Source organism: Bos mutus, chromosome 7, assembly GCF_027580195.1.
Source record: "Bos mutus isolate GX-2022 chromosome 7, NWIPB_WYAK_1.1, whole genome shotgun sequence".
NCBI lineage: Eukaryota > Metazoa > Chordata > Mammalia > Artiodactyla > Bovidae > Bos > Bos mutus.
In genome coordinates this window covers 47,461,103-47,483,438 of record NC_091623.1, presented here as the reverse complement: position 1 = coordinate 47,483,438, position 22,336 = coordinate 47,461,103, and the positions used below count along the sequence as shown (strand labels likewise).

At 50.4% G+C, this 22,336-nt stretch overlaps 1 protein-coding gene across 6 annotated transcripts in view; it reads right to left on the bottom strand.

Annotated features, from left to right (window-relative positions):
* The window catches only part of GATAD2A (GATA zinc finger domain containing 2A), a 96,502-nt gene that overhangs the window by 62,744 nt on the left and 11,422 nt on the right, over positions 1-22,336 (bottom strand). For 2 of the 6 annotated variants that reach the window (XM_070373418.1, XM_070373417.1), the window contains exons 1-2: positions 19,487-19,761; positions 16,998-17,057 (exon numbers count right to left, since the gene is read on the bottom strand). The exons of 1 other annotated variant lie outside the window; for it this stretch is intronic. The gene's annotated coding sequence lies outside the window, so the exon portion shown is untranslated. Of the gene's footprint in view, positions 1-16,997; positions 17,058-19,486; positions 19,762-22,336 lie in introns of those variants that run through there. 3 more of the 6 variants (XM_070373414.1, XM_070373416.1, XM_070373415.1) reach the window with 3 other exon arrangements.

Below are 22,336 nucleotides of genomic sequence, written 5' to 3'. Positions count from 1 at the left end.
CTCCACTGATCTCCAGTAGCATGTTGGGCACCTACTGACCTGGGGAGTTCCTCTTTCAGTATCCTATCATTTTGCCTTTTCATACTGTTCATGGGGTTCTCAAGGCAAGAATACTGAAGTGGTTTGCCATTCCCTTCTCCAGTGGACCACATTCTGTCATTCCCCACTTTACCTCACAGCAAATTCAGTCTTTCAAGACGCTCAGATTAAAATCTGGTGTTACCTTCTTAATCAGTTTACCCATCATCCAGTCCATCAGGAAATCCTACTGATTCTGCTGTCAAGCACATGTGGGGTCCACCCACCTCTCACACCTCCACTGGCCACACCATCCTCCAGCAGTAGGGCGGAGGTCTGCAAACTGGAGCTCCTGCTTTTACTCCTCAGCTCAAAACCCCCCGAAGGCCCTGCATTCTCACTCAGAGTGAAGTCCTGTCCTCTCCTGATCCCAGAGGCATGTCCACCCCACCTCCCAGTCATGCTGGCCTCCAACACACCATGCACTCTTCTGCCTTGGGGTCCTTTAAGATCTTCAACAAAATCCCAGATATGCTATCATTTTAAACAATCAAGTCTTCAGTTTGCAGCCCAAGTTGAAAATGGCCTTTGAAGACATAACTACCATACAATAAGCCCTAAATGTCAACAAATGCCCAGTCCATATTCGGCTTCACACGATTTCTCAGAAATGTCTGTATACAGTCTGTTCCAACTGTACTTGTTAGACCATTTGTGCTAGCTGCTCTCTCTGCCTCAATCACTCTCACTCCGAGGACTGACTCCTCCCTTTACCCCCAAATCACTGCTCAAATGTCTCCCTCAAAGAGGCCCACCTTGCTCACTCTGCCCCTTCTCTTCCACACCCCAAGCCCTCCTCAAACTGCACACAACATAGTTACCATGTCTATGGACTTTCTCAGAGGAAGAACAAAGACGCCACAAGGAAAGGGGTATCTGCCTGGGGCCTAATTTCATTTCAAGCACCTGCAGCATGTCTGGCACTCAATAAATGTTTATGGAATGAATGAGCAGAGACGGTTTAACACTAAAGGAGAAGGAATCAACCTGAGGAGTTCATAAGCAATCACCCCTTGATACAATTAGTGCAAAATTCAGGAAGGAGCAGAAACCAAGCAGAGACCCCTTAGCACCAACAGAACTGGGAGCACCTCTCTAAAAGAAACCGTAATCAGTTTTCACGGATATATCCTTTGGGCTGCTGTGCCATTGACCCCACATTAGCCGGGGTTTAGAGAGTTTTTACTATTTTTATTTCCAACCCATACATTTAAAACAGTATCGAGTAACCCTTAAGTACACAATTACCAACTCATAAGAGACTCTTCCGCTCCCTTGAAAAATCATTATGGTTTGGCTCTGACCCTGCACCTAGGTACTCCACTTAACATGCACACACTCAACACCCCAAACCTTCGACCTACCCGAACGATTTCCCAACCTGAGGGAGATCTCGCTTGGTGAGGAGGCAGTGACTGGTGATTTACATGAAATCAAGCCACTGCACTTCAGGGAATAGAAGCCCACTGCTGCCACTTCCTTTCCAGGTCAGGCAAGTGAGGTCCGCGCCCTTTGAACTTGAGGTGAGGAGGCCCCGGCCAGACACTGGCTGCTGTCTAGGGAGCTCCAGTGTTCCTCAGAGACACTGAAGTTGCAGTGCCCACAGCCAGCCCAGGGACAGCTCTCAGGGGCCAAGGGCACCTGCCGGGGAAGCCTGGGCTCTCTGAGGGGCTCCCCCGAGGGCCACAGCGCCCCTTCCGAGGCCTGGTCCTGTGGAAGCCTCACGCCTCTGGTCTCCTCCTCAGCACTGTCTGCACTCAAACACTTGTGCTGCCTCTGAAATTCCTCAGTTGTGTCTCATCCAAACATTTAACCACCCTAGCTCCAATCCAGGCCCAAGAACATGGTATTAAACCCAAAAAACCGCCAAGGTGAAACCCAACAATCCCATTCACTGTCTCCCACCCCTAGGTCCAAGCACCACCTCCGGAAACAAAGGGTTACCCTAGACCCTTCTGCCAACAATTGAAGCAACTGCACTGCTACTTGTCAAGGAGACGAAATCCCCAGCCAGCCCTATGAGAAAGGGAGAAACTGAGGCAGGCCAACAGTGGATTACCAGAGGGAAGCCCAAAGGTCACACTGCTCCAACATGTGCTGCCTGGCTAGGGAAAGATTAACTTGGCTCAGAGTCAATTCCCTAATCCAGGATCACAAACTCCGGCCTGGGCCTGCTCTAGGAAATGGGTTTCCTAGGACACAGCCGCATCCACCCGGGGTCAGCCTGTCTAGGGCTGCTTTCGTCCACAGGGCAAAGCTGAGCAGCAGTGACAAAGACAACGTGGACCCCAAAAGCCAACGAGACCGAGCTGGTGGGCTCCGCTCAGCATTCCCGGGACAGAGGTGACTCGGTCAAAGCTGCCTGCCTGAGACAAGATCAGAGCGCAGGCGCAGCGAGGGTGTGCTCTGGCTCCACACCCCCCGGGACCAAGCAGTACCTGCTCTCCCCCAGGCCCAGAGCCTCATTAACCCTGTATCCCCACAGAGGCAGGAAGAGCATGACTAGGCAGACTGGAGAGGGAGACTCAGCCCCACGAGGGCCACGGAGCTGACAGTGAGGCCAGCTGCACAAGCCTATCCTTGGCAACCAGAGCTGGACGATCTCCACCGTCAAGCCAGAGCACCCACTGGGGTAACAAGCAGTACATGCCCCCCAGACCTCTGAAGGGCCCCTGCCTGTCCCCCCTCAGCCACAGCAACCATGGCCTCACCAAGAGACAGACTGTGTCCCCACACCATCCCTTCCTGAAGCTCCTTAAAGCTCCCAACACCTCACCACAGCCTTTAGGACCCTGTCTGTTTAGGCAGGCGACCCCAGGAAGTCACCTGGCATGCACGTATGTATAGGCATGCACGTACGTGTGGGTACATACACTATACTCCTGCCTCCAACCACACCGGTCTTGTTTCCTTTACCCACCATATCTGCCTTCCTCTATGACCCGGACTTTCCACATGCTATTCTCACTCCTAGGAAAGTACTTCCTTCCCCCAACTCATCTGTCAGACTCAAAACACGTATTACTCAGAAACCCTCTCCCTTTCATCCCCAAGGGTTAAAACCCCATCACTTGGCATGGCTGACCTTGACATCTGACAAGCATCCCACTCGGTTCTCTCCTCCAAACACTCCACGTACCACAAGAGGAAGGGCTCTTGTTCATCCTATCCAAGGCCCAACAAGGAATGCAGAAGAGACGACACCACGGCATTCTACGCCGGTCACAAGCACCCAGCCACTGCGCTCTCGCCACTGTGCTCAGGCGCCGAGCCGTGCCCAGCTCTTCTGTGACCCCATGGCAAGAACACTGGGCTGGGTAGCCCTTTCCTTCTCCAGGGGATCTTTTCAACCCAGGGATCAAACCCACGTCTCTATGTCTCCTGGATTGGCAGGCAGATTCTTTACCACTGAGCCACTTGGGAAGCCTGTTTTCACCACCAACTTGATGGAAAAACATAACAATATAAATAACATTAGGAATAAACAACACGTGGAGACAGGCAAGGCCACAGCATCGCCACAGCCCCTGGGGGCCAGGGCTTCTCGGGGGAGGCGCTCCCGCGACTCCCTCACACGGCTGTTTGGCGAAAGGTGCTTGGAAACTCCCACAGTCCTCACTGGCCTTGTGTCAGAAGCGCCTCCCTGTCACTGCTGAGAAGTGAGCGCTACCCCAGCACCCATTCACCAACATCCCCTCCCTCTTTCTTATGGCCAAAACTCTATTTTGTTGTAGTTGTTCAGTCACTCAGTCAACGTCCAACTCTTTGCAACCCCATGGACTGCTGAAAGCCAGGCTCCTCTGTCCACCCCCTCCCGGAGTTTGCTCAAACTTACGTCCATTGTGTCGATGAGATCTTCTAACCATTTCACCCTCTGCCGCCCCCTTCTCCTTTTGCATCCCTTCCATCCCTGGGTCGGGAAGATCCCCTGGAGAAGGAAATGGCAACCCACTCCAGTATTCTTGCCTGGAGAATCCCATGGATGGAGGAGCTTGGTGGGCTACAGTCCACGGGTCGCAAGGAGTCGAACACGACTGAGCGACTTCACTTGAAAAAATACCATCAACAATCTTTCCAACAGACCTATGCCCTCCTGAAGACTTGACTCCACAACCCCCCTCCTCTCTCCTAAGCATTCTGGATATCCCTCCCTTTCACACCACCAGACCACCCTGATGATGATGGACAGAGTCCTCCTGATGAATCACACACAACCAACTGCTCGGTCCCGACTCTCCTGACAACTCAAACACTCTGGGGCCAAATCCGACTGTGCCCCTGGGGGCTCGCCTACCCCTTAGGACTCAAGATCAGCCTGAGGACCAAGCGACAGAGCCTGGCTCCAGGCAGGCTCTCCAACAGAAGCAACTAGTTCTTTGACTATGATTACTGCCGTTCCTCAAAATCCTAAGCCTCCTTATAATGAGGGTCCTTGGAGAAGGCAGTGGCACCCCACTCCAGTACTCATGCCTGGAAAACCCCATGGACGGAGGAGCCTGGTGGGCTACAGTCCATGAGGTCACTAAGAGTCAGACACGACTGAGCAACTTCACTTTCACTTTTCACTTTCATGCACTGGAGAAGGAAATGGCAACCCACTCCGGTGTTCTTGCCTGGAGAATCCCTGGTGGGTTTCCGTCTATGGGGTCACATAGAGTCACACACGACTGAAGCGACTTAGCAGTAGCATTTCAGTGTCTTCACGCTCACTCCCTAGCAGCTGCCCAAGCAATCCACCTTGCAGGTGCATTCAAAACATCAGAGAAACCACCTCCCCCCATATTTAAAATGCACAGGAATCAAATGTCCACCTCTAGACAGACCTGAGACTAGTGTTTGAAGGGTTTAGCATTAGTGCGTTACGTTATGAAAGGACACCCTGAAGAAAATGTCAGTACAAAAGACGAAACAACTTCGGTGTTGGCAGCGAGGACCTACGAACCCGAGTCCCCCTTGTGTGCACGCCCGTAAATACGCGCCACCCTGAGGGGTTCTCTGACAAAGGGCCACGGGAAACAAGGGGTACCTTCAGCCTCTTCAGGCACGGGGGGGGAGACCTCAGGTGTTCCAGGACACTGCCCCCCTAACCTCCTGCAGACCCCAGTCCTATGTCACCCCACCGAGGGGAGAAGAGCATCCAGGCCCCACCCTCCTAGGGACCAAAGAACACCCACGGAATCATGCTCCCAAGATGATGTTACAATGAGCCTTCTAGAACTATGCGTATCTTTTTAAAGCCCCTAGTATCTGACATAAGGCAGACCATCAAAATGGGAGTGCCTTTGTTCATTTCTCTCTAAGCTAACATTTGGAGGATAAAAATAATGCTCTCATAAAGATGCAGGATATTTCTATATTCACAAAGGTTCCCTTTTGTTTTTCTTCCTCAATGTGGTATTAATAAAATATATGTAACACTGACTGACTTAGTCATTTTTCTGGTCTTAGTCATTTGAAGTGCACAGTTTAGTGGCATTAAGTACACTCACACTGCTGTGCAGCCATCAGCACCACCCATCTCCAGAACCCCTTCACCTTGCAAAACTGAAACTCTGTCCCCATTACACACTAATCACCCATTCTTCCCTCCCTCACACCCCGTCCAGGCACCCACCATCCTACTTTCTGTTTCTATGAATCTGACTACTCTATTTTTTTTTTCTTTTTTTTTTTTTGAATCTGACTACTCTAGGCATCTCATTTAAGTAGAAATCATGCAGTACTTGTGCTTTATTGTCTGGTTTATTTCACTCAACACAACGCCTCTTCCGAGGCAGAACAACATCATTCTAACATTTTGAGGCCTGTGTACAGAACAAATCCCATGGGGCTGGTATACCCACAGCTACAAGTACAATTCTAGAAACTTGCTTCCCAGACCAGGCCCAAGTCCCTGACATGCTTCACTATCACTCAGTCCTTCCCTCCACTCCCCAAATAAACTGCACAAAAAAATACTGGCAAGGGCTTCCCTGGTGGCTCAGGAGTAAAGAATCCACCTGCCAATGTAGGAGACACGGGTTCGATCCCTGGTCTGGGAAGACCCCATATGCCATGGAGCAACTAAGCCCATGTGCCGTAACTACTCAGCCCACACTCCGCAACACGAGAAACCACCACAGTAAGAAGCTCAAGCACCACAGTTACAGAGTGGTGCCCACTTGCCACAACTAGAGAAAACTCACACACATCAACAAACAGCGTAGCCATAAAGAAAAATAATTCTTTTAAATTGCACAACTGATTAGAATGCTGCAAAGTTTCAAAAAAGAAACCACAATGGCAACACCCACCAGTGAACTGTGGCCCTGCACTGGGCTGTGCTTACTCGCTCAGTCGTGTCCGACTCTCTGCAACCCCATGGGCTGTAGCTCACCAGGTTCCTCTGTTCGTGGGATTTTCCAGGCAAGAATACTAGAGTAGGTTGCCATGCCCTCCTCCAGGGGATTTTCCCAACTCAAGGATCAAACCTAGGTCTCCTGCACTGCATGCAGATTCTTTACCATCTGAGCCACCGGGGAAGTCCTACACACAAGCCTGCACTACACAAGCCAATTAAAAATAAACAGAGATGACATGAACATACACCGCATCTTCCTGACAACGTACCCGACAATAAAGGTATGCTCAGAGAGCGTCAGGATAGAGGGGTTTCTAAGGGAGGGTGTTTCAGGGGACCGTCCAACTGTCCACTGCCCCCAGCCCTTACAGGGTAAGTGGAGCCCAAGATGGAGAAGCAGAGCCCCCAAGGTCTTAGAGGAGGCGGGCAAGAGGGGAGCGGGGCGACACCCACTTCTGTGGCCGTCAGTGCTTCCTCCTCACAGAAGGGCCAATGCGGAGAGGAGGTGCCTCGCTGGCTAGGAAGAGTCCTGCTCCACTCGGCCAAGAAGCCAGCATCTGGGGAGCAGACAGGAAGGAAACTGCACTAGGGACATGGACACCTGGAGGAGCGGCTCCAGGAGAGAGGCACCGGGGCCCCTCCCCTACCAAGGCTTCAGGAGAGTGCCTACCTCCAGGGGTGCAGCGGTGAGACCAGAATTTTGAAATATGCTTTGCTTTGTCCTCTGCTGCAAATCGGAATTTTCCTTGGTGGTAGACTTTAGTCTACACTGATGGGCTGTGAGGTACAATGCAAACGCCATGTGAATCTCTGCCTTAAGATAAGAAGTCCAAAGAACCTGTGGGCTGTGCCCTCAGGGGGACTTTGCCTGTACCTGAAACTCACCCCAGAGTAAGCCAGGGACCCCACAAAAGGCAGGACTCTGCCACACAAAGTCCACATCCAACACTGACTGAATGTCTTTGCTCCATTTGCAAACAGCAGAGTGCCTGCTTGGGTCGGGCTCTACGCCAGCCAGCAGGCACACATGGCACACACAGAGCCTTCACACGGGTGCACAAGCACAAGCACGTGGGCACACACACCAGCCAGCACACACTTTATCTTCCAGGCAAAGGTACACTTCGAAGCTGTCAGTTGTTGAGAGCACAGACCACACATTCTAGAGAAACACGGTGCTAAGTGGCCCCAAGGAGCCCACAAGTCCATCTCGTCCCAATGACACAAGTCCTGCCAACATAAGCCAACCTAAGCAAGAAATCCTCTGGGAAGTCGCTTCGAGTCCCAGGTTCCCAGCCCTCCCAGACCAAAAGGGGTGAAGAGGGGGGAGGAGGAGGAGTGCCAGGGAGGCAAGAGCGAGGTGTCCAGTCACCTCCCCTTTACTGGGCGCACCTTGCAGGACCCCTCTGGCCTCCTCCACGGCCCACCCCACTGCCATGCTCTGTCACCAGCCGCCTCACACAGACCTAGGTCCCAGTCACTGCAGCTCTGTCCCCAAGGCCCCAGTGACATGACTGCTGGAAGTGGGGGCTCCGCGGTCCCCCGTGGTCCAGGACTCCTTCCAGTGTTCATCAAGTTTTGGTGGCATGGGAAGGGGAGGGCCTGACTCTTCATTGACAAAGCCACCGCTGGGCACACAGATTCAAACCACTGCAGAAAAAAAAGCCCACTGCTGACAAAGGCGGGAACATCCAGAGAACCACCTTTAGCACACTGACAAGAGATTTTGTTACTAAAGGAGGAAAAAAAAAGTGTAACAGTGGCTAACAATTATTAAATTCTTTATTTGGTGCCAGGCATGGTGCCAGTACTTTACATGCCTGATTTCATTTAATCCTCATAACCACAGAATGAGGTACTACCAACGCTACCCGTACTCCACACAGGTACCGCTAACACTACCCACACTTCACACGGGGGGACCGCCAACGTCACCCACACGTCACACCGAACACTTGACAGGTGAGAAAACAGGCTGAGAGAAGTCATGGTGATTGGCCAGGGTTACAGGGTTAAATGGGGATCCAGACCCAGGCTCCAATCTCAACCATGACACCTTGGGGAGCAGCCTGTCTCTAACTAAGGCCATCCTAAGGCTGGATCCTTCCCAAGGTTCTGGGAGAACGTCCTAAAGCAAAGGTCAGTACAACCTCCGTTCCTCTTAATAGAGCACACTAACTTAACCCTTTCCTGAATTTCAGGAAACCTCGCTGTGCAAACCCCATTCCACGAACCATACAGCAAATTCAGGGACTTATGTGGGTCTTCACCTTCCATGAGAGGCACTAAAACCCTCGGAGGGTGCTGAAGCACAGATTTCTAAGCGCCTACCTGCCAGGGTACACACAAGCTAAGGGAAGAGGACCTGATCAACACTGCCAGCCCGGGCCGTAAATATAAATGAAGACCCTTTCGTCTTTTCCATTGTGTGAGATGTACACATACGCCAACCACACTCAGCATCCACCAAGCAGACCTGGGGCCCGCAGAGAGGACTCGTGCAGACTGAGCTGCTCTCCTTCCATCGGAAGAGCAAAGTGCTCACAGTGGGCAGGAGACAGAGCAGACACAGACCGGGGAAGGAGACAGGTCCTCTGGTCACTGACTCGGCAGTCTCCCCAGCCCACGGAGCATGGAGCCGGGGGCAGCCCGGGCCCTGAAGGGAGGGATTCCTGAGGTGGCTGGAGGCCGGGATGCATGCTGGCCCGCCCAGCTCTGTGCACGAGGCACCAGTCTGATGCCCTCAGCCTAACTCTCCTGATTCCTCACTCCCACCCTTAACCTCAAAACTGGGACCCCTGGCCATCATCAGGCAGATGCCACTCTCAGAACCAAGTCATTCTTTCCAAGGGCCAAGTCTCCAAGGCCCCCTGCCTTCCTGCGTCCACAACGCCTCCCTACTCTCAAAACCCGTACTGTCATTTGGCAGGACATCCACCTGTCTTCTTCCCTGAACTCTGCCAGAAGAGTCAGGATTTGAAAGCATTTGAGCAATGCATGAAACAGGGTAACTTTTTCAAACTAGAAAGTAGCAGCTGTTGGAAAAATTCATGTGGATGTTTCAGGGAAGTGTCTTAATCGCTCTAGGTCTGTCTGGAAAAGTGTCCAAAGCCTCAAGCTGGAAAATTCTCAGACTTTAGAAAATGCTGATTACCAACCAGCTCTTGGGGCACAGGAATCACACTGAGCCTCTTCTTGGTCCCTCTTAACTACTACAAAGCTCTTTCTCAGACGAAGTTAAGGGCCGTGTCCTCCTAATTTCAATCCACTCATCACTACTTCACTCTTGGGAACACAGCAGAACAAACTGTTCATATACGGGACCATCCCTCAGATATTTTATTCTTTTATCTGTTATTTACCACACTTTCATCTAACACAAAGCACTGCTAGTTTGGGGAGGAGGAGACACAAGGACAAATCAAGTTCCCACCCAGCCCCCAGAGAAGGGTCAAAGACACACACCTCTCAGTTCATGAGGGTCCTGGGTCCTGATGACCACACACGACCCCCCATACCTCAATCCACTATGAATCCCAGTGAAGCAGAGAGCGGCCATCCAGGCCCACAGGCTGAGCTGTCTCACAACGCCTGGCTTCTCCCAGGAAGGAGACACGATCTCAGACCACACTTCTCTAGGACCCAGCTCACCTCACCTTAGCTCAAACTCAGCACCTGAAAACTTAAGGCCCACCATCTCAGGGCCTGTGCCACCCTCCAGTCCCCACTCGGGAGCCACCACCTGGACACGCTCCTGCCCACCCTTCCTCTTTCCCAGAGCACCGCGCCCTATCTCCCCATGAAGAGTTAAGACCCCCGAGGACAGGAGCCAGCCATCTCACCCATCGCCAGAACCCAGGGGCACAGCACAGGTCAGGCAGAGAAGGGACCCCAGTTGCTGAATGAACAGATGACTTGTCCTCAGCCCCTGGTATCCAGTTAATCCCTACCCTATATTCACGCACAGGATCTCTGGCACCTGTCCCTGCTTTTTACTCCCCATCAGGCAAATTCAAGGCAACGTCAGCTCATGCCTGCCTCTTATCAGTGGCCCTTTTACCTCACTGGCTTCCCTACCCAATTCAAGTCAGCATATTCCTCCTCACAAACCGGAGGGCTCTCTGTGCTTTTAGTATCAAGTGTCATCAGCCCTCCATTTAAGGTCATCAACGATAATCATTTTTCAAACTTATTTCCCACTAAGACTTTCCATAAACCCTGAGGTCCAGGACAGTGATTTGCCAGTGCCATCCCTCCCTGACACTCCAGTGCAGGGAACACTCCCTCCAACAGTCCAGTCCCACACAATGAACCTGCTTCACAATAGCTGTTAAGACCCCCAAGACCAAGGAAATCGTCTCTTCTCAGAATGGTGTGCATGGCAAGCACAGATCAGATGCCCCATCTTTCTCATGTCATGACATGTAACAAAAATTATATGTGCACAGTGCACTTCAGTAATATGAGGGCAACTCACTGAGGAGCTGGGCTGGGGCCACCTGGGCCTGAGGACATCCGGACATCTCTGTCACCCAGCTCAGCATCTCTCCTTAGGGAATCTCAGAGCCCGCAACTCGTGCCGTGGCCTGAGTGTGTGCCCAAGTATGAGTCACCAACTCACTGTGCAGTGATGAGACGTCTGCACTGCATTTCACTCCATGGGTCACCTACTAGAGTAACTTAGGCTCTTAAATGTCAACGGGCTAACTTTTTAAAAAATAACTTAAAAAAAGAAAAAGCAGCAGCCAACAATGGTTCACAGAAGACTGGTTACAATTTAAGTTTCCTTCTCCTTTCTGCAGTAAACCAAGGCAACAAAGTGGGCATGCTCCCACCATCTTAAATTCACAGAAGGTGCGTGCAGGTCTCTCTTGTGCTCACCCGATGCAGAGCACCTTCCCCAGGGACCTTCCACTTTCGCTGCATGTCATGGCAGAGCCACCTGATTTTATCTCTGGAAAGTTAAGAGGAACCCCTTCCATCCTCCCTGAGGGGGCTGAGTGGGTACGTGATGGCACCAGCAACAGGAAAGGACAACTGTCCAATCCTGAGCCAAGATTCCCAAATCACTAACATTCCTCCTGGAACCCCTCAGCACCCCCTACCCCAATCTTCTCTCATCCAAGAACACATTCAATCCCTATAACCAGCTCACCTGTGAAACAGCTTAAAGATGACTTCAGCAGGCAGAGCAGACTCCCCCCACATATAAAGGGTAAGTGAGAAATAACCTCTCTCAAAGCTTTTCAGCAGCCAGCCTGTGCTGTTCTAGACTCACCCTTACCTGAGTGTTAAGGACTGTCCCTCCTGCCCTAGACTAGCAGAGCCTGATACAGGATCTGATGTCCAGCTTTTCTGAATCCTGAAATGGTCACTCAAAATGATTCATCTGGAGGATGCCTAAATAATGAGTGCCATCTCTTGTTTTTTAATAGATAGGGAAAAGCAGTTTAATGCTGTTAAAACTAAAAGCCATCAACCACTCAATTCCAGAACAAGAAACATAGCTACAGTCTGTTTCGTTTGCTGGCTTTTAAATGCAGCCCAGAGACTCCAGAAGCAGCCTTAATTCTTGCCTGTGTCCTGTCCCATCCTCACATTAGATACCGTGATGACCTCAAAAGACAAGGTCCTGAGGAAGGAAATTTGCCAGTGGACCTACACTACATAAATAAAGGGAAGAGAAACCTAAAACAAAACAAAATTTGTGAAACTAACCAAGCCATAAAGAAGTAAGGATAAGGCATCAGACCAGGAGGCTCCAGGAGGGAATAGAACTCTGCCTCCTTCTTTCTTCTGCAAGTTAACACAGGGCGGGCCACTCCCCCTCTCAGGCCTCAGTTTTCAGTTTGTAACATCAAGCCCCGCCCCACTCATCTGGAAGACTGTAAGCCGCCTGCTGGGTTCAGCAAAACAGTACACAGAAGCTAGTCCCAGGTGAATATTAAAACTTGTCTGCTGCCCAAGGACCAAAAATAGTTACATTTCTAATGCTCTTCCTGACAAACCGAAATTGACAGTAGGCTGCAATGATATTTCAATCCAGACTCGAGTCTGTTAATATCCTTAACCAAGAAAACTTCAAAAGCAGACCAGGGCATGACTACTACTGACAACTGAGACTCCCACCTTCTCCCCAGACTTTAGTATCAGGAAATGTTACTTGTGGGGTTGAAAGAGACAGAAAGCCTCAACAATAAAAACCTTAAAGGTCTGGGGGAAAGAGGCAGGAGACAGATGACCAACACACAAACTGCTGAAAAGGTCAGCTAATCAAACAAGTGTCAAGGAAAACACTAACCAAACCCTCAAAATCTCCCCAGTGCACGAACAAGAATCCCAGGGAGGGATCTGACTCCAGAATCCTCTGAAAGAATCACTTGCCATTGAAGGAATGCATTAAGCTTTTACATACACAATAATACAGGAAAGAAAAGAAGTTAAAGTGTTCTGTCAATGATAAGCAAGCCCTGAGAATATCACAGGTCTGGAGTGACTCAACCAATGCAACCAACACCTTCAAACCAAGGATTCTGTTTGCCATGCTCCTACTTTCCCCACAGCACTGAACAACTGGGGGAGAAAAAAAACTTTCCCCCATGGGTGAATAAAAGTTGCAGCAGCAAAATTTTCACAACTGGCTGGCTAGCAGTGAGAGCCTGCCCAAAACACACAAGAATACTAAATCTGTTGTCACTGCCACAAAAGCCCAACAAATGTAAACTCAAGTAAGGAAAAACTGGCCTGGAAACCTGCTCACCTCCAAGGTCCTGGTGAGAACCTTCCTCTTAGGTAAAAATGTGTTGGGTCAAGTTTAACAGCCACAGACTCAAAGGGTAATTGCACAGAATAACTGGAATTGGAGGAAATGTTATATTGGGATTATATGCAGAGTTAAGACCACAAGGCGTTTTTTAATTCCCTTCTGGGCAACCTGACTGACCTTTTTAGGTGAGATCTCCTTACAATGAGTTCAGAAGACCTCCAAATTGTTAGGCTGTGGTAGAATTTTGTTATAAAGAAAATCTAGCTCCTCCATCTGAGTGTTTCATTGTGCTTGATAACTGAGATGTAAAACTGGGGGGGGATATTCCTGTAATTGTCCTCTGGGCAGAGGAGGATTTTGGTTTTTGGCTTGTTTTTGGATCTTAGTTCCCCAACCAGTGATGGAACCTACGCTCCCTGCATTGGAGGGCCAGGAGTCCTAACCACTGGACCACCAGGGAATTCCCTCAGGGGAGGAGTTTGATCTCAGAAGTAAATGGAGGGCTAAGAGTTAGGATACCTCTAACTACTTTTTCAAACATTTCTCAGTTGTCCTTGCAACCATCCCATGAGGTTAAAAACACAGTGCCCATCTACAGGTGGGGAAGCTGAGGCCAGGTGGCCAGGCAACCTGCCCACAGCTGAAAAATGGTAAATTGTTGTCAGATCTTCAGATTCCCAAGCAGCCTAAGTGCAGAAGACAGACAGGGTTCAGGCCCAAACTCTCCCATTAGTCACTGCAAGCACCATCAAGCAACCCATTTCCAATCCCTGGCCAAAGGGAACTCGATGATAAGGCCAGACGTACAGAAGCCCCTCTTGGTTCTCAACGGCAGGACCCCATGAGGACCTGCCTGGTGAACATCTTACAACTGGAAGAGCAGCCCCCTGAAAATCAAAATGTGAGGTTCAGAAAGCCCAGGGTCAGGAAGAGGGGCTGTGTCCCCTTTGCCCCATGAGACATCACCAACCCAGGCGTTCTGTACTGCCAGGGAGGCACCAAAGCTGACGAAGAAACATTCAGTCTGAGATTAGAAAAGCTGGGGCCCAGGCCCAGATGTAGAAAACCCAGCAAAAGGTGACCCTGGCAAGCATCACCCTCTGTAGGGGCTTCACCTTCTTCCATCTCAAACGTGCAGACAGGCTGCGGTTCTCAGGGGCAGACAGCGACATCTGTTCCACAAGCATGGCGGTGCTCCACACGTGAGAAGCAGCGCAATGAGCTTTTAAGCTCTGCCTCATCTATTGCAGCCACAAGAGTACACTCAGTGGCCCTGCGAGTGTGAGCAGGTACACACTAGGTGCTAAACTATGCCCCTTTGCATTTATTATCTCACTTCCAACTCAGTCATCATGGGAGACAATACTTCCTCCTTTTCAGAAATGAAACACGGGGAACTTTCCTGGCGGCCTAGTGGCTAACACTCTGAACGCAGGGGCCCCGGGGTCGATCCCTGGTCAGGAAACTAAGAGTTCCCACGCCACAACGAACACCTGGCACAGCCAAATAAAGTAATTAAAACAAATATGTTTAAGAGAAGAAGAAATGGGAAACAGAGGATGAGGCTCACCAAGGTCAAGTCACTACGAAGAGGCTGGGTGGAGCCCACACCCAACCTAAGGCAGAGCCAAGGTTGGCCCAGGACACCTCTAAAGGGACCTGCTGCCCGGGAACCCTGCCCCCCCCCCCACACCAGGAGGAGCTGGATGAGCATGTAATCCAGCAGTACTAGAGAGCGCTCAAAGGCATTACCTCGTTTAGGATGAATTAGGTTTGAAGGTTCAAATCAAAAGACCTGGCCATCAAGGCAGGTCAAGTAGTGTCAAGTGTAGAGATGGAGACACAGGAAGAATAGCTGAAGGATTCTTCAGCCTCAAGTGAAGACTTTCTTTCCAATCCCACGCTGCCTCCAACTCCGCCTCTGCCCTCTACCCCACCCCCAGCTATGGCTGGACCTGAGGCCAAACAGCCTCAAAGTTTACAACCTCATCAAACCTTCCCTCTAAACTCCTGCCTCAATTTTGTTGAGAGCCCCCTTGCAGGTACAGCCCACCCCAGCCAGCACATTCTACCTCAGATTTCCTCGGACACATATCAAATCTTCAGTCCTTTCACATAAGGAATCCAAGAACTGGGGATCAGGACAGGAAAGCAAGATCCCTGTCAAACTCACCTGTGAAACAGGTACCCCTGTGAAGACTGAGAGCGAGAAAGTGGATGCAGTGCACTGAAGCTGCAAAGACCCTTTCTCACATACCCTGGAGTGTTCCAGAGGATTCCCAGTCACTTCCTAAGGCGACCTGCAGGTTTTCAATTACAGTAAGTTTCTTTGTCTTCTAAAAGACTAACCTACATTTTCATCAGACAAAAAAAGAGGTCACAAATACAGCCTAGAAAGCAAAGGGAGGGGCAAGAAGCCTGTGGTCTGACACTCCTCTTGACTAAAAAGTCCTGCATCACGTTTGCCAAAACCCACACGTATGCAAGATGGTCCCCAGCTGCTACTCATTTCCAATAACAGTCTCACCACCTTCCACCTCACTGCCACCTCTTCAGGTCCCCTGCCTTTCACCTCCACCTTCTTTACACACCGCCTTCCTAATTCAAGACAAAGATGTAGCTTTGCACAGTTGGCACATGAAGTAAGTTTCATTAGCTGAACAAATAGCAATCTGAAGCCAGACCGACTAACTCACCTCCTAAAACAGTTCATATAACTCAAGAGCATCCATTCTAACAACCAACCACATTTAGCTGGCAGCACAGTTCTGTAAGCCTCAAACTATGACACTGCCAACTCGTTCTTCTGGTTCTGCGGCACTTCCCAACCCGACAACTATTATAAGGAAATCCCAACGATGCTCTATTACCCCAGGACGACGGCTCATGAAGACCTCACCTACTCCCCTGTTTCATAACCTTCCTGGTTTTCTACAATGAGCATAAATTATCTCAATTATTGGGGGGAAAAAAATAAGCCCAGGGAAAACAGTCTTGTCCATTCCATTTGATGACACAGGAACACCCCAAGTCCAAACAGGTAGTTATCAAGACAAGTATTTGAGTTGCCCATGCCTTCAGAGGTTAACACACTCACACTGACAGTCCTTAACTGGATTCAGTAGTAAGAGTATTACACTTTTGCGTCTTGGAAACTGACACATTCAGGACTCTGCTGGTCATTTTTTATTTTCTCCCAACAGAACACCAGAAAATGCCAACATTTCAGAAACAGCTTCACTACTCTCCCACTCGTGTCCTTCAGGTGCATCTTCTAGTCCTCTGCGATCTCAGGCCCAAGGAGGTCTAGCTGTGAGCTTCAATGCACCCTCATCACACTGGCCCTTGCCTTGCCCTCTTCAGCTGGGTCCCGCTGCTCTTATGGCAAATTCCGGACCCCCTCAGCCCTGGAACCTGCCCTTTTGTCTCTCTCTGCCCCAACCACACTGATCTTCCTTCAATCCCAAACACTCTCTCTGCCAGAAATGCTCTCCCTTTTCCACTTATTTAGCTCCTACATGTCCCCTGATCCCAGATGAAGGAAGGAGGCCCCCTCGAGTCCTGCTTACCAGTTCACAGCATCCTTCTATCCTTGGCCCGTGTTAAGTTTCCCAAGTTTATGAGATTTGTTACAATTGCTCTCCCACTAATCTCACAGTAAACTCCACTGAGCAGGGAGAGATTCCTAGCACAGTGTCGGAGGCACAGTATGCACTCTGATATTTATTGAATAAATCAATAGAGAAATCACTACTTGCAATGCCACAAAGTCACAAAATAAGTGATGCAAAACAAGTGAGAAAAACTACTTACAAGAGTTGAGAACTGGAATCTTTTAAATGCTTTATCATTCAATACTTAAAAGTCTTCTTTCTTAAAAAAAAAAAAAAAAAAAAGTAAAATACAGACACCAAAAAGTTTAAAACAAAAAACTACTGCTAATCCTAACCCAAAGATTTTGTTGACATCTTGCTACAAATCCTTCCAGGATTTTTTTCTATCAAAAGCAGCATTATTTCTTTCCTCTCTATCAAAATATAAGATTGTAGGATCTGCCAAATGATACTGCATTAATAGAGATGACTTGACATTTAAAAAAAAAATGATGTCATCTGAATGGAAATAACAATGCATCCAAATCATTAATACATTAATCCCATTCTCTACACCACATCCAAGATGACAGGCAATCCTCTGCAAAAACCAGCTTCAGAATTTTAGGGGCAGCAGAGGGGATGAAAGCTGAAGGGTGGGGGAGTTAGCGAGGAGAGGGTCTAGCAGATCACTCTCAAAATCCCCAATCTAAACCGCTTCCTCCAAAAAAGGGCCAACTTTTCTGAGTTATAGGCTATAGAAGCGAAGCAATGGGGTGACTCTGTGGCTTGGTTCTTAAAAGCCACCTGGTAACTCTGCTCTCCAAGGACAAAGCAGGGCTAGAAACAGAGTTACCAGATCATCCCCCAACTCCAAGCAGAGGTGTACTGGAGCTTGGACAAGTATATGGCTTTGTGTTGTGGGAGCTCCCAGAAAATCCTCATACACAGCTTGCAAACGGGAGCATTCCTGGGCTCTGGTGCCCCACAGGGCAGGCGCAGGCCCAGCTCTACCTCTCTACTACTCAGCAGTCTTGGGCAAGCAGCCTGGCCTCCTGAAGTCCTGGCCTCCAGTTATCTCACCTGTAAAATGAAGACTATACTCTCCCTTCCCAAATCCGATTATTAGTGACACTGAAATAATATGTCTGTGAACTGAGCTTAGCATACAGTGGGCACTCAAATCGGGGCCAGTTTGATCTTTCCTCCACAGTTTGCTGTCAGGTCTAACAAGCTACCACCACTCTGGTGCCAGCGAACATTGCACGCAAGATTGAAGGCAGGAGGAGAAGGGGACGACAGAGGATAAGATGGTTCAATGGCCTCACCAACTTAGTGGCCATGAATTTGAGCAAGCTCCAGGAGTTGGTGATGGACAGAGAAGCCTGGCGTGTTGCAGTCCACGGGGTCGGAAAGAGTTGGACATCACTGAGTGAGTGAATTGAACTGAACTTAAAAGAAAACTTGTAACCACTATCAGAAGAAAAAGAATATCAACAGGACAGTAGGTCCAAGACTGAAGGAACTGCACAGAAGGCTGTCTGTCCGGCAGTTTCTCTGTGCTACCACAGCCAGAAGGTGTCACTGTGTGAAATGGACACACAAGAACCACAGACTTAACCAGTACTGTGTACTCCGAGAAAACTGAAAGAAGTAAAAGGGTAAGGAAGAGAGAAAAATTAAAGGCTCAAGTGACTCACTCGGACTTTGATCTAAAGAATCCAAAGCTCTAAAGATAAGGATGAACCACACACGTAAAAAGGTAGAGTCAAATACACAAAATTAAGCAGTCCCTGCAAAATTCCCAGGGCAAGGGAGAAACGTGCACGCAGGTTTCCCAACCCATTCAGTGCCTAAGGGAGGGGTCCCCATTCATTTCTGGGTCCCAGTGTTTACACACACACCAAGTGTCAGTCACGCTCTAGGCTAGGGCCCTGCCCATAAGCCTTTCCTTGTTGAAGTGATCAATTCCGATTCTTGGCAATAATCCCTTTAAAAGGCCAGCTGCTGCTGTCTAGTCACTGATGCCAACCCTTTCCAGGTGGGAAAAAAGAAATCAATACAGCCAACGCCTAGATGGAGAGGCAAATTTAAAGTATAAGGCCCTGAGAAAGGCCGGAACCCAGAGAGGGGGAAGGGTCCCGTGGCTCCCCGGGGTCAGGCAGGAAGGGCGCGAGCCGGGGGGAGGGCCAGCCCTGCAGGCGTGGGCGCGCGGGGACTCTTATTCTGACACGGGATCCGCAGCCGCCGTCGCCGTCGCCGCGGGGTTCAGCGCCGCGGCCCGGCCTGCCCGCGACCCTCGTCTCCCGCCCGGGACCCCCGCCCCGCGCGCCCACGTGCCACTGCCCCCATGCCCGTCCCGGACGCTCGGATGCTGCACCTGGCCCCGACTCTGACCCCCAGAGAAAGCGCAAGAGGAAGAGGGGCGACGCCGCGACTTTCTGGGACCCCCGCCCGGCCCGGCCCCCACGTGCCCGGGCAGCGTCGGAGCGCGGAACTTTCCAGGGCAGCGCGAGGAGGACGCTCCCGGAATACAAGGAGTAGAACTCGCTCGCTCTCACTTTTCCACGCTCGCATCGGGGTCCCTCACAGCCCCCAGACCTTCCGACCCTGCCCACCCCACACCGCCCCTGCCGCTCCAGTCTCCCTCACGCGACCCCGGCCCTGACCCCAGCCCCCGCCCCCCGCCAAGTTTGGTCCGGAACTTACCGGGCCGCGGGCCGGCCGGGCCCTAGGACAGTGTGCGGATTCAAGGGGCCGCGGGGCCGGGGTCAGGGTCGCCTGCGGGGCCGGGCGGCCGAGGGGCTGGGGGCGCTTGGCCGCGCGCGCTCGCTCCGCCTGTGGGGCCGCCCGGGCCCGCGGCGCTCGCTCCGCCGGTCCGCCCGCCCGCCCGCGCCGCCGGCCAGATAATGCGCCCCTCGGCCGCACACATGGAGCCCGGCGCCGGCGTCACCGCCCGGGACATGCGCACCAGGTCAGCGCGCCCGGCCCGCGGCCCCCAAAACACCGGGGAGCTCTTAAAGGCGACGCCGCCCGCCCGCGCCCGGCTGGGCGGGGCTAGACGGTTTGTGGGCGGGGCCTGGTATTGGTGGGCGGGGTCAGTTGACCGGCACCGCCCCGGAAGCACCGCCCCTCCCGACCGCCCTCCACGGGACGCCCTGCCCCGTGCGCCGGTTTCCCACGAGGGCTCGGGCGGGCTCCTGTAGCAGCGCCGAAGGGTCGTCGCCAGCTCACCCGCGCGGCACAGCCGAGCGGGCCGCGCCCAGGGCTGACTCACGGCGCGCTCACTGCTGATCTCGCTCCAACTGGGCTGCGAGACATCCAGCAACTGCTTCTGAAAACCGAGGTTCGAATGCCACCCCCGCGGGGTCGACACACAGAAGTTCCCCTCCAGGGGATCGGCAAAACCATAATTCCTCCAGCTCAGTAAAGAGAGTTGTACAAAGTAAGAGCCAGACCCACCCACTTAAAAACACTTAAGAGATGACTGCTTTCCTTCTCCAGTTACCTCCCAATCTGCCCCGTGCCTCTAGGAGAAGGTGAAACCTCCCAAGAAAGCAAATCTGCGCCCTTCCCTCTGCAGTGACGTGGAGGAAACACGGCAAACAGTCTAAACCGAGAGGATGGGCTTTGGAGATATCCAACTACATAAAGCAAAATACAATTTTAATAGGGAAAATAAAATATCTTGTATTCCAAGAAGCTCTCAATATCAAGGTTAGGTTCTGAAGAATCACCAAAAAGGCCCTTCCCAAGTTCTTTTTATGAAAGTCAAGTCGCTCAGTCGTATCGACTCTGCGATCCCGTGGACTGTAAGTCTACCAGGTTTCTCTGTCCATGGGATTCTCCAGGCAAGAATACTGGAGTGGGTTGCCATTTCCTTCTCCAGGGGATCTTCCCGACCCAGGGATCGAACCCAGGTCTCCTGCATTACAGGCAGACACTTTACCCTCTGAGCCACCAGGGAAGCCCAGGGAAGCTCTTTTTATGGCATTTATACAAATAATTCAGGATGAGACACCTAGTTAACACATCCTGATACATATTCATCAAGTGAAACAAAGTTTCACCAAACATACCTTTACCACTTGAAATGTACTGATATTTTTCTACTTCATTTTTTTAAAGAGAATCAATATAATTCTGACCCACAACTGGTCTTGACCCCAAACTTTAAAAACAATGTAGAATAAGTTTTACAAATAAAAAGTTTTCTGCCATGTTTCACACCCCCCCCCACCTCAATAAGAAGTTCAAAAAAGCCCATTTTAATTGTGAGTTCCATACCTAACTGGCAACTTTTTGTTGCTGATTCCACCCCCTGCTGCTAAGTCACCTCAGTCCTGTCAGACTCTGTGCTACCCCAGAGACAGCAGCCCACCAGGCTCCCCCGTCCCCCAACCCACCCAAAAAATCTTCCAAGGGCTTAAAGCCAATATCTGGTACAATCTCTCCAGGGCCAAAAGAGAAGCATTCCTCAAACTAAAAATGATACAAAATACAAGTTGTTGGCCCGCAGACACCTTGCCTGACCCAGTTTTGTCAACAATTTGCTTTGCTACAAAGAAATTTAAATGTTCAAATTCAAAAACCAAACAAAAACATTTTATTCTCAAACAGGTAACTGGGTAGAGGAATGCAGAAAAATCCCTGATCCCAGAGGCAAAGGTAAAGCAAATATGATCTTCACTCTAATTTGGCAGCTCTGTATTTTGAGAACTGCTTTACTCAACAATTAATCAGGTGATGTATATTAAAGCAATACAAGCAAAATATTACCTCACTGCTCCTCAACTGGGTCGTGATTAATCCTACTTAATTAAATACAGACACAGCAAAGTGTGGTCAGGTGGGAGATCCAAGACTTGAGCCTGACATAGGGATCCCAGAATCTGAGCTGGCAAACCCTGTGTCAATCACCCAGGTGACAACCATCCTGTTTTAAAGAGGAAGGCATCAGCTGTGACGCAGTAATGACACGGCCCCATGGACTGAGATGCGAATTAGTGACAGGTGGTCCTCCAAAGAATAGTGCCAACTTCTCTGGCTGGCAAAGGGTGATAGGAAGAGAGGACCAAGTGTGTAGATGGAAAAAGTGATGGTGAATCCAGACCTGTTTGGAGTCCCAGATGCTCAGGTGGGTGAATGCTGATGCTGCTTGGCTTTGAGGCCTTGTGCCATAGTACTGGACTAAACAGCAAACAGTTCAGCTGGTGATTAAGAAATATGCTGCAATCACCTGCAGATGCCATTCTAAAACTGAAAACACTAAGAGACAAGTAGGGCTAGAACTATGTTTCTCTTGAAGTTTTTTCCCTCTGCCCTAAGAACAGGCAGTCACTTAATACTTATAGATGCCAGTTAACATAAAAACACGTCTGTTATTAGGTTAAACAAAATTTTCTGCCAAATTCACTTCATATCGTTCAGATCCTTGCTAATAATAGCCAACCCTCCTTCCACCCTAACCACTGAAGAAATATTCTAATTATCGCTCTAATGTACTATTAGATAAACTTCCAAACACCATCTGAGCTAAATTCCTGTACAACAGAGGGA